Source organism: Taudactylus pleione, unplaced genomic scaffold, assembly GCF_031769625.1.
Source record: "Taudactylus pleione unplaced genomic scaffold, aTauple2 ptg000016l, whole genome shotgun sequence".
NCBI classification, from domain to species: Eukaryota; Metazoa; Chordata; class Amphibia; order Anura; family Myobatrachidae; genus Taudactylus; species Taudactylus pleione.
The window spans coordinates 18,180,383-18,196,236 of record NW_028284418.1 but is presented as its reverse complement, the minus strand read 5'-3'; the positions used below and the strand labels follow the sequence as shown (position 1 = coordinate 18,196,236).

General features: G+C 44.3%; 1 protein-coding gene across 2 annotated transcripts in view; it reads left to right on the top strand.

The window, feature by feature from the left end:
• CA10 (carbonic anhydrase 10 (inactive)) overlaps window positions 1–15,854 on the top strand; it is a 388,895-nt gene that overhangs the window by 136,449 nt on the left and 236,592 nt on the right. The window lies entirely within an intron of this gene.

Below are 15,854 nucleotides of genomic sequence, written 5' to 3'. Positions count from 1 at the left end.
TACAATGGGTGTAGGGTGTGCGGGGAACACGGGACCCTGGGTCCAGGGGGTCCCTCACCGCACACCCTGCACCCATAATATTACTTACCTCTCTCTTACCACGTCGGCGCGGGGTTCCGGCACTGTAAAACGACTGGAAAATGGCCATTTTCCCGGTGCCCTGTGCATACACTATAGACTCTGGGCACACTCTAGTGTAGCTCAGTGCGCTGCCGGCCGCCGGGCAGAGAGGAGGGGACCCGTGTCGGAGACTGCACACGGGCCCCCTCCTCTCTAGAAACTCCCCTGCACTAAGGCTTAGTACATAGACACCATAGAGCCAATTCTGAATGCGTTCTTGCTTACATTTTGACACCTTCAGCTGATAGAACTTAGGGCCTGATTCAGAGCCGCTCGTAAGCGGCCACTCATTCGCTCTGAGCGATGTTCGCACAACTGCGCATGCATATGGGTCGTAATGCGCATGCACCAACCAGTCAGTGCGGTCGGAAATCGAGTGCTCGCAAAATAGCGAGTGCTTGTTAATTTGAGTGACAGGATGAGGCGTTTGTGGGTGGTAACAGGGGAAGGTGCTTGAAAACGGGGAGTGGAGATCCGAACGCAGGTGTGCCAAATGGTCAAAACGGGCATTTTAAGGGTGTGCATAATTAACAAAGCAGCGTCATCGGCCATGTCACTTGGTTGTCTCTTACTAACAAGCACTGCGAGCAGTTCAGACGCCTTTCGATGTACTCTATTAATCTAATAAATAGCGGAGATGATGTAGGATGCGAGCGGCCAGGGGGCGTCTTTACAAAATAGCGAGCGCATGTTTCGTTCGCTCGCTCAGACATAGAGGCGTCAACAGACCACAAAGAGCGAGCGCTCAATTTAAATATCCGGCCCCTTTTTCTGAACGAGCGAGTGCAAATATCGTCCGGCTCTGAATCAGGCCCTTAATTCATTAGTGATGCAGTTATATTATATAAAAATTGCGGCTGTCTAATACAATTATTAATTTTATTATTATTATTATTATTATTATTATTATTATTATTATTATTATTATTATTATTATTCTTTTAATCTCCCTTGAGTATATGACAGGATTACATTATATTATGTACTGTATCTATAGGGTGATGTGACTTTTGCATTTACTTTTAACACTGTCAGGTCACACTCCTGCCCACCCCCACTTCACTCAACAAGTGCCCATGCTACTCCCTACCTCTGGAACTCTCTCCCTCTCCCAATCAGACATTGCACCTCTCTATAAATCTTCAAACGGGCTCTCAATACCCACTACTTCATCATAGCCTCACACTAACCCACTGCTTCATACTCCTTCCTCCCTGTCTACCCCATCTGTGTCACGCCTATTTGTCTTCCCCTCCCCTTCAGAATGTAAGCTCTCACGAGCAGGGCCCTCTTCCCTCACCCTACTTACACTTTCATTTACTCCTTAATCCCCACAAGGGCACCTAATATTTGGTTACTTACACTCTGCTGTTTATTTTGAGTGTAATAATCGCTAATGCTGTAATGTGTATAAACCGTAATCGGTATTATATCCCGCCAGACATGAGACAGGCGGATGTAATACCGATGCTGGAAGCTATAAAGGACCTGATCCCGACAGGACAAGTATCTCAGCACGCTAAACCTAACCCTCCCGGGGGGGTTCCTAAACCTAACCTCCCCCTGTGGGTGCCTAACTCTAACCCCCCCTTCCCCTAGCCTAACTCTAACCCTCCTGGGGGGGTTGCCTAACCCTAAGTCCCACCAGGAGCCCCTAACCTAACCCTCCCCCACGCGGCTGTCCGCTGCCGCCAACCGGCTTACCTTCGTACGATATGCCGGGTGTTGGTCTCGCAGCATAGGGCTAATGATAGGCATTGGGATTTCGACGCCTATCATTAGTAACTTGCCAAGATATGACGGTTGGGAAGCCGGCGGTCGGCATTTTGACCGTCAGCTTCCTGACTGAATCCCGTATAAACCATGTCCTTGTCCTGCATTGTATTGTACTGTAAGTCATAAAAATAATAATTATAATAATAATAATGTGTTGAGTTGGACATAACTTGTATGAATGTGTTCATGTATGCCAGGGGTGGCCAACCCGCGGCTCTCGAGCTGCATGAGGCTCTTTTGAGCTTCTAATGCTGCTCCCAGCTCGCGGCTTGGCAGACCCCCATTATTACTGAGAATAGTGGTCTCTGAAGCCATCAGAGACTAAAGAAGCCTCTGATCGATTCAGAGGCCAGCATTCCCAGTAATGCAGTGCGCGGGTGACATCATGACATCACCCGCGATGTGAGGAGCCTGCATGTCTGCTGGATCCAGTTAGATCCATCAGGCGGTGGTAGCAGCAGCGACGGTGGGACTCAGGAGCCCTTACGGCGTGGAGCGGTGCCAGCATGAAGGTAAGTTTCTTCATAGGGGAGGGGGAGCTAGGGCTGGGGGCACTTCCTTAGGGAGCATGACTACAGGGATATTGCAGGAGGGGCACAGCTAGAAAGGGCATTGCTTAATGGGCACAGCTACAAGGGACAATGCAGAAGGGGCACAACTGCTGGAGGCATTGCTAAATGAGCACAGCTACAGGGGGCATTGAAGAAGGAGCACAACTACTGGGGCCATTACATAATGGGCACAGCTCGAAGGGGGCATTGCATAAGGGCCACAAGTAATGGGGCATTGCTTAATGGGCACAGCTACAGGGGGCATTGCAGAAGGGGCACAACTACAGAAGGCATTGCATAATGGGCACAGCTACAGGGTCAATGCTTAAGGGCCACAACTACTGGGGGCATTGCTTAATGGGCACAGCTACAGGGGGCATTGCAGAAGGGGCACAGCTAGAGGGTGTATTGCATAATGGGCACAACAGCTACTGGGGCATTGCTGAAGGGCTACAACTACTGAGGCAATTGTTTAATGGGCACAGCTACAGGGGGCATTGCAGAAGGGGCACAACTACAGAGGACATTGCATAATGGGAACAGCTACAGGGGGCATTGCAGAAGGGGCACAACTACAGAGGACATTGCATAATGGGCACAGTTACGGGGGCATTGCTTAATGGCCACAACTACTGGGGCAATTGCTTAATGGGCACAGCTACAGGGGGAATTGCATAAGGACCACAACTTATGTTGGCATGCATAATGGGCACAACTACAAGGGGCATTGCAGAAGGGGCACAACTACAAAGGGCATTGTATAATTGGCACAGATACAGGGGCATTGCATAAGGGCCACAACTACTGGGGGCATTGCTTGATGGGCACAACTACAGGGGGCATTGCAGAAGGGGCACAACTACAGAGGGCATTGCATAATGGGCACCGCTACAGGGGGCATTGCACAAGGGGCACAACTGCAGAGGGCATTGCTTAATGGGCACAACTACAGGGGGCATTGCAGAAGGGGCACAACTACAGAGGGCATTGCATAATGGGCACCGCTACAGGGGGCATTGCACAAGGGGCACAACTGCAGAGGGCATTGCATAATGGGCACAGCTATAGGAGCATTGCATAAGGGCCACAACTACTGGGGGCATTGCTTACTGGGCACAACTACAGGAGGGCACTGCATATGGGCACTGGCATTCTCAATGTATTTTATGTGGTTCTGGATTTCAATATGTATTTTATGTGGATCTGGCTTGTTTCTGGGTATTTTATGTGAACGTGGCTATTTCAATGTTTTCTATATTGCTCTGGCTTTTTCTTTCACTTCAACAGTGAAACATTTATATTGGGAAGATTATGTAAAATGTGTATTTTCAATGTCCTGGGCTTGCCCACAGCGTTGCCAAAAAACGGGGGTGTGACACAAGGTCATGCTCCTGCAAATGTCATACCAAAGGCGTGCACACAAAAATGGGGCTCGGCCTTGTGACAGCTAGGCCACGCCCCATTTTTGCCCGTGCGCCGCTATCGGCTCTTTTGCTTGACTACATATATTTTTTGGCTGTTTGCCTCCGACTGGTTGGCCACCCCTGATGTATGCCATAAAAATTTATGTACATCCAACTCTAAATGAGGGAATTAAAAGGATGCATGTTTGTATGTGTGCATAGCACACAAATAAGTATTCTTTTTTTGGGACAATATTTTTACTCAATTATGCAGAGTGCAGATATGTCTAAAAATGAGGCCCCAATCTGTAGCAAAATTCTGTATTTTTTTCTACAGCTGTATGCTGTAGGTTTACATGTTCAGAGAACTAGGCGCTGGTTCTAAAAATATCACTCATATTGTCTTTTTGCTTATTAACAAATGGGAAAGAAGAATACACTTTTCCCAGTTACTGTTATATTTACCTTAATTCGCTAGAAACTATGGCCCTGATTCAGAGCCGGATGCTCTGACAGAGCGCTCGCCCTGAATCAGGGCCTTCCTCCTGAATTTAAGAGCGGCCTCCTGGCCGCTTGCATAGCTGTGGGTGACGTCATGACCATCGGGCTTGCGACGAGACCCTTGTGGTAGGGTTACCACCCACAGCTTATGCGAGCGGCCAGGTGATGGTCGCGATGGTCAAGACCATCGCGACCATCAGGCTTGCGACGAGACCCTTACGGTATGGTCTCATGGCTGCAAGCCCCAGTGGACTTCCTGCCCTAATACAAGTGATGTCAGTAGGACCACCCACAAACGGCAGGAGTTCCTGCAGGAACGCCTCCGTTTGCCCAGCCACCCCCCCTCCCCGCCTTCCGAATGGGGTGAGCTGTCGATCAACATCGACAGGCGCGCCTTTTGGATGCGAGCGCCGGTGCAAGTGCTTTGTGCGCTCACTCCGGGGCTCGCGCACGTGCAGTGCACACGCCGCGCGTGCGCACTGGCCAACCATCGACCCGCTTGCGAGCACTATGCGCTTGCGAGCGGGTCTGAATCAGGCCCTAAGTACATAAGTGCTAAAGCTGTCTCTGTTTGCAAGCAAAAAGACAGCCTCCACCTTACTTCTACTCCTTCTGAAAACTACCCAGCTCTGTGAATAAAGCTTGCAGCAGAATCTCTTCTATAAATTTTGCTTTGAGGATGAACATGTGGCAATTGTTCAGCCGCACTATGGGGCTGATTCAGCAGAGGACAGAGTTAAAAAGCCACAAACAAGCAGCTTTGCAATTCCATCCTTGCAAATATGTCTGACACCCCCTGATGCATTTGCATCCCAGCACTATGACCAACGTCAAAGGCTGGCATAACCATCATGACCATCGGTCTCGATGGTGGATGGTGCCGGCCAGCTGAGTAAGCCTCAGCTTACGCAGGCTGGCAGGCTTGTGAGGCCTGGAAACTGCATCTGTTTATGCAAAACCTGGCCTTGCCACTCCCGAAAATGGGGGAGATGCGAATACTTTTGATCTTCTCCCCCAACTAGCCTTAATATTAAATCAGTAGCAACTCAATTTAATAATTACCATCCTTCATCTATTGTAACTAGCTCTGTCATTATTTGTTTTTCCTGACCAACTACACATTACATTAATATTCCCACTCTAAGACCTTAATAGTCCTGATAAATAAAATTTCTTATTAACGCTATTCGTGGAAATAAGAAATTCTTTACCCCCTGAATGTTTTAAAAATCAGATAGAGGGATGGGGCTCCGTTAGGAACCTGTCCCTGTGATGTATAAAGTAAAGTGATCGCATATGCTGTGGACCGCGGGTGGCCTTCTGCGCATGCTCAGTAATTATTATGCGATATGTAGCCCATAGGCTACAATTGCTATCTTAAGATGGCTTCAGCTAACGGGGCCAAACTCCAGAATGCTTTGCATTCCTGAGCTTGGTAAATCTCACAATATAGAATCCTATGGGGGCTGCTATTGCGATAGGGAACAGGGAAACATCTCTGATAGCTGCTGTGGAACCCTTGTCATGCATTCAGGGGATAGTGACAGTTTTGGGAGATTTTCCAATAAATGTGTTCAATAAATATGCCCCTTTATCACCCTAATACATACTTGCCGACTATCTGGCTGCCCCTTCCGGGAGGGAGCAGCCAGATCGGCTTGACTGGGCGGGCGTAGCCAGCAAACGGGGGCGGGGCTGGCCAGACGACAAGAGTTTGAGGGTGGGGCGGAGCCACGTGATCGCATCATTTTGGCCCCGTCCCCGCTGCACACTGCCGATATTACAGGCAATGTGAAGCAGGAAGCGGGGCCAAAAATTACGCGATTCGGCATGAATCGCGTCGCAGGCCCCCCGCTGCAGGGGATTTTCTTGTAATTGCGGTGAGGGGCAGCAGGGGTCGGCAGCTGCTGGGAGACTTGCCTGCCTGCCTGGGAGGTCGGGAGCGGCACCCAATTTTCGGGAGGCTTCCGACCAACTCAGGAGGGTAGGCAAGTATACACTAATAGCACCCACACATTACATTAATATCAACCCCTACACACAAATTTTATTGATATCATCCGACACACATAATAATTATACATAACACACAAAAGCATAATAATAACACTATCACACACAAACACAAAACTCACAATAATAATACCATCACACAAACACATTATATTAATACAACATCCACACATATTATATTAATGCCATAACACACATACTATATTAAAACCATCAAGCACACACATCATATTAATAGTATTACACACACATACACACACACATGGTTTAATACAATTGCTGAGGACCACTTGCCCCCATCTCTCATCAACCCGCGGATCGGCTCAAAAACACTCAAAATGGTCCCCATGCATCCCCCTTATCACAGGGCACATCTAAGCCAGCAGAGCAGGAATTTGTACTGTGTTCCCAGTGTCCCAATCCGCCCCTGCACCCTGTTACTCTTACTGATTTTTTGTACAGTAAATTGGTGTTTTATGCATAGTGATAGACCTAATACCAGGGCCAGATTAACAATGGGGCGTATGGAGCTACAGCTCCAGGCCTCCACATAAAAATAGGCCCATAAGCATGACAGCATGATTACCATCTGCCTAACTGGCCATAAATTTGAAGTATTTAAATAGTTTTTCTAGTCCCGCCACCCCCCCTCCCCATCCTCCCCAAAAATGCAATTTTTCTAATTCTTTGTAGTTAGTGTTCATAGTGTAGGGGGTGTACAGTACACACCAAGGTGACTCTGAACACACTCACACATCACCAATCACAGCTCTTCCCCTTCTCAGTATAGACCTTTGAACATTTTCAGCTCCAGGCCCATGTGGGCCTTAATCCAGCTCTGCCTAATACTACATATTATTTTTTTTATGGCTGCCTGTTTAACACTAAATAAATGATGCTGGTTTGTGTAAGTACAGTTGTCATCCGAGGCTACGTTTCCATCATTTTGCAAACATAAAATGAAACATAATCTTTATGAATATGGCTAATGTATGTACAAACTAGTGGGTGCCCTGACTCAACAAACAGCCCAGTTCATAACCAGTGGGGCTGTGTCTTCAGCAGTAATGTGAAGTGTACAGCCATGCTCACAGTTGTGCTTACACTGATTCTTATTCATGGAGTAGAGCTTGAGCTGAGTATACAGGTCACCAGGGTAGTGGTGCAATGTACAAGTGGCAATAGTGGTTCTGGCAGGATGGATCAGTAATAATATCAGGGTGTCTCTGGAACTAAGTGATAGAAGTCAATCTCCCTCTGTGGTGCTCTAACACAGTGACAAGATGGGCAGAAATATGGTTAGCAGCCATCTTGCTTAGGGATTTGAAGCCTGTGTGTAGGATCCTAAACATGGAGTATGCATAGTATCGCTTTCCAACTTCAACATTGAGCAGGGATAGTGTGGAGAGCAACATATGCAGTTTAATCTCTGATGCCCTTCTTGCTAAAGAATTTTCCTCTTTGATCTTATATAATGTGCAGTAAGTATACCACAAAACATACTTAGTCAGAGATACAAGCACACTAGCATACTCTACCAATACATCTGGGAGGCTCCCAAATCTCAGGTGGCTCTCCCAGATGCCCAGAAGAGTAGTCAAGTTTCCAACAGGCTGGCCGTGGCTTCCTACTTCACTTGTCTAGATGTATTGATGGGGTTGGGTATGAGATCCCGGCAGTCGGGATGCTGCTGGTCAGCAGTGGCGTCACAAGGGGGGTGCGGGCCACACCCGGGTGTCACCCACCAAGGGGTGACACCAAGGTGCAGACTCCCCCTCAGTTACAGGAGGCGGGTGCTGCACTGTATAATTAAGTGCAGCACTCGGCTCCTGACACTGTGAGGGAGCCAGCCAGCACTGCACTCAACTCCGCCACCCCCCCTGCCCCCCAGTGATAACAGTACCAGGGGGGTTTGGTTATGAGGCCCGCACCCTTGCCGCAAGGCCACACCACTTCCCACGAGGCCATGTCCCCTTTTGGCATTGCACGCACTCTAAACCTAACATTCCCTCCTCGGTGCCTAAATCTAACCTCTCCCTAGTGCCTAAACCAAACCTCCCCCTCCCCACACCCTAAACCTAATCCTCCACCCTAATGCCTAACCCTAACCCTGCACCCTAATCCTCCCCCTAACACCCGATGCTTACCTTCGGATGCCGGCGGTCGGGATTCTAGTGCCTGGATCTCGATGCTGTTGAGATTTCGGCGCTGGTATTTCACCCGTCGGCATCACGCATGCCGGTATGCAAGCTACAGCATGCCTTGATGATGTGATTAACACTGGATCATGTCATTATGCTGGTAAATGCCCATTGTATAGTGGGGTTATAATGATGCAATTGTGCCATCATGCCCCCGTACCACCCACCTGCTTGCACTATGCCCCCCCCCCGTATTGCCGGCAAAGAAAGTCGGCAAGTATGGATACAAGTAATTTCATACTTCATATTCCATCTAATCAATGATGGCATTGTATATTGTTCTTAAAATGTATGATACAGTTTAATACTACTTAATTACCAAAACAATATGCCGTGATGCAACTATAACTCACCACCCAAGCCCAGATATAGTGGTGAGCTATAGTGATGCAACTATAACTCACCACCGAAGCCAATATGCCGTGATGCAACTATAACTCACCACCCAAGCCCAGGATTATTGGATCCTCTAGGTGCACACAATTTGGCACTCCAAGTCCAGTCCTGTTTACTTGCCACATCTTTTACATTGAACATTTTGCAACATCACCTTATATATAATCCTGTATCTTAACACAGTTCTTTGCCAGATTAGTTTATTTTACAGCAGTTCATTTTTCTGCCATCCTTTGGAACAGACCTACTGGGCCTAATGCTAAATGAACCATACATCCACCTGTTACAGGACAGTACTTGGAAAGCTAAATGTAGGCTCTGTCAGCTGTTCTGAACCACTTTGGAGTCTTACACTGTCCATGTGAAATCTGTTGTCACTCAGTTTTACTGTATCACACATTTTGGCTCATCTTCATTTCAATTTATTTCTCAGCTTGCTCTATAAGCCTCTGCATCTCTTTAGAACATGTAAGAATAACACAAAAAAATAAGGCAGGGATCAAGGAGACAGGAAACAGTTGTACAATCTAGCACATCTGTTGTGACTTAAACTAAGCTCTAGCAGATTAATTTTGATTTGCTTATGTAGGCGGCAATGTGAAATTCTATTGTCTATGCCACAAGGATATATATAATTTACAGCTGATATATTTTTATCAGATTTTTTTAATGACAAAACTCTACATGTACATGATTTCTAAGAGATTAGTTAAAAAGATTAGCTTAGATTAAAAATTTCTGACCAATTGTTTCACAGTTTGAACTGTTTCACACGATTAGGTTAAAAGCCTTAAGGAAAAACAAAACCATCGCCGAGATTATGGATAGTTTTATTTAGTGAAATAAGTATTGTATTAATCAGGAAATGGCTCTAATTGTTGCTTATACTGTATATAAAATAACTGATGGCAGAATTAAAGGTTAAAGAAAGCTTTCATTATGATCTCCTATTTTCATATGTGTGTAAAGGCTTTAGGTAACTGTTGTGTGACAACACCCCTTCTCCCCAACCCAGTGGACGTAACTGTTCATGTGGGCGGGAACTCTGGAAATTCCAGCAGCTCTGTTGTGGTCTATTGCTCTGCTGTTCTGATCTTCCTGGAGTCGACCAATTATGTGGCGGCTCTGGATTGGAGTGCCAGCATCATCACTGCCGCAAAGCCCCACCCCCAGAAACAGTGCCAGAAGTAGTGTCTGTTGATCGGTGATGAAAAACATTGATCTACGGACATTGATGATCATCGATCTGTTGGCAGAGTGGGAAAAAACAGTAAGTGATACAGTAGGTGTCGTCATAGGCAGTGGGAGGAGATGATGGTATAAGGGACCTATTTATCAATATTATTTTTACAAAAAATATATTTGAAAATGGGTGTTTTCATACCCTTTCCACATTAATTTAGTATCACATAAATGTATTAGAGGGCAATTGAAGTAGTTTTCATGAAAAACGACTCCAAGCCCTTCAATTCACTTATATTTAGTAAGCAGATCAGATGTCCCATGCTTGTAATGGGAAATGTGATATGCTCATATTTTTAAAAATAAATTGCTAAAAAATACCGGGGAAGCCCTGTTCTGATAATGCCACCTAGAGATGGCGTTATCCATGCTTTCCTTCGGTTCCCCGACTCTGACAGGCAGAGCAGAGCCAGCCCCTGTGATCAGCTGTGTGGTCTAAATAGAACACAAGCTGATCACTGTAAACAAAGTAGTTAAAACAGATTACCTACCTACATCCAGGGACTGGTGATTGGTGCTCCGGTGATATCCTCTCTCTGGGGCTCTGGTCAGCTGGTCTCCAGGCTCCTACACTGTGACCCTGGTCAACTGCTGCATAAAGCAGCTGACCGGGGTCACAGTGCAGGAGCAAGGAGAACAGCTGACCGGAGTCCCAAAGATAGGACCTCTCTAGAGTACTGATCACCAGGCAGGTAAGTGTAAGCTAGAAAAAGGGGGGGTGATCTTGTGGGGGCATGGATGGGCAGTTACGGGAGGGTAGTGGCAGCTGGTGGCAGTGCATGCACGATCAAACACTCACTGTATTTTTTGTGAAAAGTACAGTGAAAAGTATGTGAAGTGGATTCAAAGGGACAGAGCTTTAATGCAAGCATTGTCCCTGCATGCGATTTTTTATACAACTTTGTCCTCCCCTACACACATAACACATGCCTCCTTCCCCAGCACTTGTACCTCCACCTACTGCCACATCCTGACTACCCTTACTGATATCAATACTGTAACTACTCCCACTCCACATGAACATTCACACGTCTTCATCACACACAAAATACCACCCATCTTCTCCACCCTCCCTATCATTCTGTCTCCCTCATACCTATACAATAGGTTGTGCGCTTGTGTTTAATTATCACCCTCATATCTTCATAGTAGGATTAAGAACTCCTGCAATACTGAGCTGCACACTCATTTACGTCCTCCCACCCCCATTTCTGTAACGAAACACACAATATACCCATTTTCACCATACCTAAGAGGCGTGGTTCATCACCTCCTTACTAATTCAGTTAAACCACCACAGCCTTTTATAGAACAGATTTTTGAATGAAAACCTAAAGGAAACACTCAAGTAAACTGTTTGGATATTCCCCTGTATCATTTACTGCCAAGCTGCAAAGTTTTTTAATATGAAAAACACAAGAGCAAGTTAAAAATAAAAATATTTACAGTTTTCATATATAAGCTCATGTGGATGCTGGTATAATTACCCTAATGTTATCAGGCTGGAAAATATATTTTTATGTGCCTCACCACTGGTTTCCAATCAATGACATTGATATTGAACACCACTTTCTGGGAACATGCTAAGATAACAGGATGGGAGAATGCTGGAATAACAAATGTAATGCCAAAATCAAGGCATGTGTGCTCAAATTAGATCACTATAATGACCCCTGTGTTGTATATCAATCAGTAGAATAGTATTGTATATTGGTAACTAGACTGTTCTCTATATTACTTATTGTCACTAGAAAGGTCCCTACATTGTTTATTAGTCAGTATGCCAATATTGGTCACTAAAATGCTCCCTATATTGTATATCATTGTCTAGAATGTTCCCTGTATTGTATATCACTCTCTACAATGCTCTGAGTATTGCGTAGCAGTCACCAGAATGCTCCCTGTATTTGATATCAGTCACTAGAATGCTCCATGCATTCTGCATCTGTCACTAGAATGTTCTGAATTTTGTGTAGCAGTCACTAGAATACTCTCTGTAAAGTACATTGGTCACTAGAATGCTCTGTGTATTGTATAGAGGTCACTGTACTGTTCTCTGTATTGAATAGAGGTCAATATAATAGTCACGAGAATGCTATATGGTCTTAGATTTGCTTATGATTCTTTGACATACTGTAGAAGTTTTTCAAATATTTCTTTGGCAATTTAAACCACATCTGCAGGATTTTTATTATAATTATTTTTCCATTGTTATGCATTGGTAGAAATGTTAGGGCTATTGCTTGTGTTTTTTCCAGGTTGAAAGTTTTTGGCCAAGTCCTACTGCACAGCTTTTCAAAAGCTCAGCCAAAAATGAAGAGGAATACATTGATGAGCAAATAACTGATACTGATTTCAAATAGCAAAGCCTCCTTACCACTAGTGCATTGGAGTTTATACTAATAAATGATGATTATGCATAGTTTTCTATGTGAAATTGATGCATTAACATAATATTTCAATAGCACCATAAATGCCATAGGTAGCACCATAAAATGAACTAGCAGGAATATAGTCCTACAGGGTAGTTATAATAATTAGCTTTGTTTCTATTTTATAAGCCTTACAGCATGTGGAAACCTGCTCTACAAAGTGCAAGTGTAGAAAGGTGGAAAAATCTGTAGTGATACATTATTTAAAAGTGTAAACTTCAAGACAATACTGCTTCTAACATTGTAACAACAAGAATCAGGACTGGAGGCATGACTGTGTGCAAAAGGGACCTGTCTGCACCACAGAAACATGACCATGCCCTTGAGAACACGTCTCATGCTGGAAAGAGTTATGCTGCTCTTATCCTTCTTATCCAATCCATACACATTTTTATGTGGCAACTATTCATAAGTAGGACACAGTTGGGCATTTTGGGACAATGCAGTCTCAGTCATTATTGCATGACAGAGTATGCAAATTGGGACTGTGCCACCTAAATCATGATGGTCGGGATGTTTGATCAAGGATCAACCTCCAATGTTGTTAGTGACACCTGTTTTAAACATGTTCTACATTTTGTCTCCTAAAATAATTATTGGTTTAGCCTTATATATGCTTTATACCAATCATGACACTGTGAGACTTGGGAAATAGGGACTTTAATGTAATTCCAGCAATGGAACACCAGTAACAGTCTAGGTGGGTGCAGCAAGGTGAGAAATGCAGTCAAACCCTCAAAATGCGGGTTTGACCACATTTCTTATATGCACCAAGCCCCAGGATGTGATGCACTCCGGGGCTTGGTTGCGGTGGGTATATCCATCTTCCTGATGCTTTTACCCATAGAAGTCTATGGGCTTCTCTCCGCAGAGTGCGGAGAGAAGGATCCTAACGAATCCCACCCAACACCCCCTGCAGTGTGTGCATCCTTCTGCGCATGCGCAAAAGGATGTCAGAGGGTCTTCAGGGTCATAGACCCAGAAGTCCCTACATCGCAAAGGGCCACTCTTACCGAGCGAGTGGTCCTTTGTGATGATCGTCATGCATACCGGCAGTACCAACACCGGCATGCATGCGAAGACCGGTGGGATGCATCACATGTATCCCGCCCAATATGTCTTCAACATGCCCTCACTAAACTTCATCTATATGTGAATGAACTGCTGCCATTCAGTTACACAAATTTATCCACAAGTGAAGATGCAATTGAGATGACTATGAGTCGGAATTACCCATAATGTAGGCATGCAAGGAACTAAAAATCATATGATTCTATTCAAAAGTGTACTTATTTGCAATTCTGTATTAGTCCCATAATATCTATTGCACAGTCACACAGTTTCCAAAAATATATTAGTTGTTACAATCACTTACTTAAAGATCAAAAACAACTTTAGGCACAATTTGAAATTAATATATAGGTTGTGTATTATTGAGCCTATTATTAATATACATGAGATAAAAAAGACATAGGTTTTTACATAACATGTCCATCATGCTCTCCTTTATATCTTTATAGAAGGTTGCATGTTAGGAGGAATGTACCTTCTAATTCAGTAGGGAGCTTACATGTAAAAAATGGAGGTTCTGTTCCAGTAATAGTATTACTTTTTTTTAAAGAGCTGCAGAGAAAAATCACTGAACAATAAATATTACCTTCATGGTTCACCTCAGAAACTTTATTGTATTGGATTTAGTGGCCCTTTTAGCTATGTAGTGATTCAGTAAGTATCTTTTCCTGTATTAGAATGTTCCATTACTTAGTTAAATTGAAGTTTTGATCTTTATCTCAGAATAGTGCACTCATGGCAATTATAATAGGAGTATCCAGCTCTTGCAGTTGTAAAAGAAGAATAAAAGAACAAGAAAATGATTATTTCAGAATTTTCGGTACAAATGACCCCACTACCACTACTAAATTGAAAATAGCTTTATAAATTAATTGACTACAGAAATTCAATATCATAGGTCATATCTTCATACAGTTTAATGCCTGCCTACATCTCGGTTATGAGACAAAAAGGTATACTCACTAATCAATCCCATTCATAAGAGTTGAGTTGCCTTTTGTGTAGTTCTTTATAATTATTATGTTGTTTTACATTTTACCAATTATACTATTAAAGGTAAATGCTTGATTGTATGATCCAGTTGTAGATTTCCAAAAAGTAAAAAGAGCGGTTTATTGCTCTATTTAGATTATGCCAATTGGAAATGCATCACGATTAATATCAGCATGAGTTTCAATCCAGAGTGCTTTAAGGGCCTGATTCAGAGCCACTCATAAGCGGCTGCTCGTTCGCTCCGAGCGATGTTTGCCCAACTGCGCATGCGTACGGATCGTTATACGCATGCTCGAACCAGTCAGTGCGGTCGAAATTCATGTGCTCGCAAAATAGCGAATGCCTGATAATTTGAGTGACAGAATGAGGCGTATGTGGGTGGTAACAGGGGAAGGTGCTTGAAAACGGGGAGTGGAGATCCGAACGCAGGCGTGCTTAAAGGTCAAAACGGGCATTTTATGGGTGTGCATAATTAAAACAGCAGCGTCATTGACCACGTCACTGGGTTATTTTATAGCCAGAACTGCTCGCAAGATTGTGGTAGCAAAAACCAACCACAAGAATAGCGAGCAGTTCATACGCTGGTCGATGTACTCGATTAATCTAATAAATAGCGGACATGACGTAGGATGCGAGCGGCCAGGGGGCATATTTATCCAAAAAACGACCTCAAGTTTTATTCACTCGTTCAGACCTAGAGGCGTGAACAGACCGCAAAGAGCGAACGGTTCATTTGAATAGCCACCCCTATTTTCTGTACGAGCGAGTGCTAATTGCGTCCGGCTCTGAATCAGGCCCTCTGTCCAATGCGTAGGGCAAGCTTATAGGCACAATAAAGCAACAAATGGAGTCGATAGGTGGAGGGACAGCAGTGCATGTTGTAGAGGATTTATAACTAACAGGTTCAAAACATGTCAAGCAAATTGTATGATCCCCAATTGGATCTTTCAGTTCTTCATCCAATATCTAATTGCTGTAGATGATGTCACTTTAGTTTGTAGAATGTACCAATAGCATAGCTGTCTATTAGGGCTCTATTTATTAACATTATTTTTACTAAAATAAAGTGAAAAAGGGTGTTTTCACACCCTTTTCACATTATTTTAGTATCACCTATAGTTATTACAGGGCAATTGGAGTAGAATTCGTAAAATT